Source organism: Lactuca virosa, chromosome 3 (assembly GCF_052849685.1).
Source record: "Lactuca virosa cultivar CGN04683 chromosome 3, Lactuca_virosa_CGN04683_v6, whole genome shotgun sequence".
NCBI classification, from domain to species: Eukaryota; Viridiplantae; Streptophyta; class Magnoliopsida; order Asterales; family Asteraceae; genus Lactuca; species Lactuca virosa.
Window position 1 is genome coordinate 339,945,309 of NC_136428.1, and position 5,227 is coordinate 339,950,535.

General features: G+C 32.6%; 1 pseudogene; it reads right to left on the bottom strand.

Moving 5' to 3' along the window:
* Positions 1–440: 440 nt before the first annotated feature.
* LOC145163104 (NDR1/HIN1-like protein 1 pseudogene) lies at positions 441–1,387 on the bottom strand (annotated as a pseudogene).
* Between the last annotated feature and the right edge of the window lie 3,840 nt (positions 1,388–5,227).

Here is a 5,227-nt window from a genome sequence, read left to right on the forward strand (position 1 = left end):
TGAACAGGTGGTATAAGGAGGAGGTGAAAGGTGGCTTGATGGAAGCAGGGTGGTGGTCTTGAGCTTTGAACCGGGGAGTTGGGTGGTACAAGGTGTTGGTAGATTTCCGATGGTAGTTGTGCAAGTTTCTATTGGTGGTGTAGATTTCAAGTGATTTGGTAGCTACGTGGACCCATAATCTTAATTAAAATATTTATTAATAATTAAAAAGAACGTAAATGTCAAAATAAATGAAAAAGAAATTACAAAGGGCATTTTAGTCATTTCATGTATCACAAGGGATGAAATATACAAATTTAAACTAACGAGGGATGAAGCGTGTACCTTTCTACCATATAAGGGACTGTCTGAGTTAATTTTTGAAAATAGGGTCTAAACACGTTTTCTGGCATATGCACGAGGGACGATTGGTGTAATTTATCCAAATTTTAAACTTAAACTTTCAATGTAAAAAACCTCGTTTCCGGTCCTTAATTTACAATATTATTATATTCTAACACAAAATCAGAAAGGAAAATTTGTGCCAAAAAATACAAGAAAATTAGATTATAAACATTAAAATAGAAATTCCACCAACATTTCCTTCCTCTTGATTTCCTTTCCATTCTTTTCCGATAATACTACCAAAGCCAAAAATTGCATTTCAGTTTTTTTAACGGCGTTAGAACCTGTAGCATTAAACATCTACCGTACACCCTTCAACCAACTGATACTTAACGGCAGGACCAACGGCATAACCACCGTTGCTGTTCCCAAACGTTATATACGCTGGACAATTCACATTCAACCGGTACCCACCGGAAACAAAAGTTCCGACTTTCCACCTCACTCTTCCGGTAGCTTTAACGTTAACCAACACAGTTCCGGCGGACTCATCTTGAGCCAAAGACATGGCGAGGTATGGCGCCACCGGAACATCCGTTCCATAGAGGTACGGCGACCAAACAGTGATGTCCTTGTGGCCTTGGTACGACGGCGGGATTAGTGTTGCTAGTGTGATCTGTTGGCTCCGGTAGGTGGCGTACATGTCAATCTTGTCATAGTAGATTCCGATGCGAGCGTTTGGGTTACGGGAGGAGACCGTGATTTGGAGGTTGGAGGTGAGGGTGGTGGTGGCGGCGGAGATGTTGAAGGCGTAGAGGGTGAGGTCTTGGAGGGTGAAGTGAGGTTTTGTGGGACGGAGGATGAGGTATATGAGGAGGATTACGAAGAGAATTACGAAAATGACTGAGATAAGGGTTCCAATTAATTGGCGGTAGTGTTTCCGGCGTTCATCTGCTTGGTGATGGCCACAGCCGTCTTTCCCGCTCATAGTGGTTGTGGAACTCCGGCGGGGAGTAGGGAAAGGTTCCGCTGAGTAGTGGTTGATCTCTAGACAAACTTTTTGGTGAGAAGGAGAGGAAGATAAAGAGAAGCATATAGATGTATATATATAGGCAATAACGTTGGCTTAGCAAAAACCGAAATTATGAAATTGATATAATATCTTTTAATAAAATAAAACAAAAATATTATATATATGGCATGTTTGGCAAAATTGGCTGTTAGCTAAAAGCGGGTAGCGGTTAGTTCGTAGCGGGTAGCTGCTAGCGAGAAACTGTAGCTTTTATTTATTATATTAGTGTTTGACAAAAAAAGATGGTAGCTTTTGGAATATATAAAATTACATAAAATGACAATTGACTATAAATAAATAAATATATAAATATATTTTTAAGGATAGTTATGAAAATTGATTTCAAAAGCTTAGTATCGTTTTGTTAAACGCTACATGAAGTAGCTTTTAGATTTGCAGCGTTTTGTTTAAACTAAAAGTTAAACGCTCGTATTGCCAAACGAAACTTTTTGTTTAAACTAGAACATTTTGTCAAAAGCTAAAAGTTAGAAGCTTCCAAACGCTTCCAAAAGTTTCGTACCAAACACACCCATAATGTGTAATCAATTGTTAATAAATAGATAAATTTAGAAATAGTTAATCAAATGTTAATAAATATCAAATGACTTTTTGTCTAACCCTAAGGAGTAACTCTTTCAAATGAAAAATCAAGTCTCTAAAGAGACATAAATGGTATTTAAGAGTAGATTAGTTGGTTTGCCGTTTTTAAAAAAAAAATGTTAATAAACACATAATTTTAGAAATATATATAGTTCAGGATTTATAACTATCGTATATGCATCGACCACTAAAGAAGGCTTAGGATATAAATTCCTCGGAATTCATTTCAAAATATGACAAAAATGCGTTTAAAATCATTTCCAAGATAAATTTTGACTTGGCTTACTTTGTTTTCCCAAATAATTAATTTAAAAAACTAATTATTTCTAATGCTATTTCTTAATAAATTATTCTGAACTTCTTAGACCGAAAGAAGTATTGTTAAACTTGTCACAGTTTATGTAGGTGTCGCATAGTATTTGTGACACTGCTTCAAATTTTTGTCATTCACGCCATGCTAATTTTTTTAATATTTAATTTAAATCAATATAAACAAATTTTTTTAAGAATAGGTTAGTTGGTTTGCAGTTTTAAGAAATTTTTTTTAATATATATATATATATATATATATATATATATATATATATATATATATATATATATATATATATATATATATATATATATATATATATATATATATATATCAGGATTTATAACTCTATCCATATGAATTGACTTACTAAAGAAGACTTAAGAAATAAATTCCTCGGAACGCATTTCAAAATATGAAAAAAATGGGTTTAAAATCAATTCCAAGATAAATTTTGACTTGGTTTAATTTGTTTTCCCCAAATAATTAATTTTAAAAAAACTAATTATTTCTATCGCTATTTCTTAATACATTATTCTGAACTTCTTAGACCAAAAGAAGTAGTGTTAAACTTGTCACAGTTTATATAGGTGTCTCATAGTACTTGTGACACTGCTTTAAATTTGTGTCATTCACGTCATGCTAATTTTTTTAATATTTAATTTATATAAAGAAATCAATATAAACAAATTTTTTTAATAAAAAACTTAAATCTAATTAACTTAAAAAGAAATCACAAACTTGAAATTAAAAAACATAACACGTTTGAAATTAAACTAACACAGAACACAACTAAAAATTAAAACACACAACCAACTAGAAATTAGAAGACAACGAGTTTAAAGAGGACGCCATTTGTCGCACCGCCTCACTGTTTGTGTGTCCCACATCGGTGTGACACGATCTTATAAGTGATTATATATGTTGGAATCCCCCTTTTCTCCACAATGACTCTTTTGGAAAGACAATCTTGAACTCCACATATATTTACCAATATCTTCTTTACCGACCGCATGTCTCTCATTGCATTCACCCCCTCGTCTCTCTCTCTCTCTCTCTCTCTCTTAAGAGCCACCACTTTAAGTTTGAGAACCACCACCTTCATCTCTCCACTATCCATATCTGGCCCGTCACCTTTCATTTGGAGAAAACCAAGCACCACGTTTAGATTTGGATGTTAGGTTTTTAGTTTCACTATTGATTTCAGTTTCAAATTAAGTTTTAAGAAACTATAGAAATGGAAAGGAATGTGAAGAAAATGATGTTGTGGTGACCGGAAAGATATGTCAGATGTGATGGCACAGAAAGGAAGAAGAGGAACAAGGGAAGGGGATGTTGGTAAGTATCCGTATGGTGGGACGTCTTATTTTAATATCTAAACAAATTAAAACTAATAGAAAAAAGTCTAAGATATATTGAAAAGAGTAAACAAATTTTTTTTATATGGGTCAATGACTAACCACACAAAAAAATAAAACCACATGAATGATCCATATAACAAAAAAATAGATAAGAACAGACCATACGGCCTTTGATTACCACATGGACCAATCAAATAATCTTGTCTATATTGTATGTCATTTTAAACATATAAAAAAAACTTTTAATTTCAATAACTTTTGTCAAACATTTCTATATAAACAAAAATAAAAATTATATTTTCAACTAGTAAATAGAAGCTACTTTTGACAAACAAATCATTGATTTGAAGTCCTATTTTTAGTTTCTATATACTTATTGCTATAAAAGAAATCTGCAGACAAAATCAAAATCAAAATAAGATAATACTCAAAATTGTTAGAGGGATTGTAGAGTAAATATACGAAAGTGATGGGAGAAATATGAGAAAAGTGAAATTGAGTAACATAAAGGGAACTATGAAGTATGAACGATTAAACATGTTTACCAACTGTATCTACCCACCATGTGAAAACGAAGCAAACATTGCGTTGCGGATGAGGTACGCTTGCCTATAGCTCATCGCTTTTTTCGGTACCAATTCTACCGTCCGATAGTTTATTATAGTGTATTAGATATATGTGAATCAAATAAAACATTTTATAAAAAGTCAATAAGAAATCAAAAATTTAATAAAATCAAACATAACTATAATTAGATAAAAATTACACGACTGGCCAATGTGCTTTGCCCGGAATAAGAGGTTGACGACCACTATCAAAACACCAACATGCTTGTCCCTAACGACAACTATCAAATCGTATACAAATAGTTTGTTGAAATCGACTGTCAAAACGTCTATTTACTTGTCTTTGATAACAACTATCAAAACGTCTATGCACTTGCATTTTTCTTACCAATCATCTCATTTTCGGAAAGAAATATATTAAGAGAAAAAAGGTTTTACTTTTCATCCATTTCCTTCAAATTTCATTCGATCCCAATAAAACTTGAAAACACATTTCTTTGTAGTTCATTTCCTTTTCTCCTTTAAAAAACTCAAAAACATATATTTCCTTCACGTTCCTTCATTTTCTCTTCTTAAAAACACCTGAGAGAACATAGGTAGACTAGATGATGGGTTAGTACACCGCGTGTTCCAATCAAGAGAAGAAAGTTTCGCATTGTTTTTATCCAAATTAGAAATTTCCCTTTGAATCATGTAGGACCTAGATAAATACTGTTCAAAGCTATTACATTTCTCGATCGCCAAATAAGTTGTAACGTCCCAAAAATCTCAACCAAAATTTTCATTTTTAATTTAAATAAAATATTGTTTCCAAGAAAACCAAGTCAAGAAAATCATAAGTATCAAAATACAAACATCTCAAAAATCAGAGTATCACAAAATGTGGAATCATGAAAGCTGCCGAGGAGAGTGTACAATTAAGTTTTCGCCTTCCCACGATCATCCGAAGTATCTGAAACACATTTAAATCTACAAATGCAAGCAAGAAGTT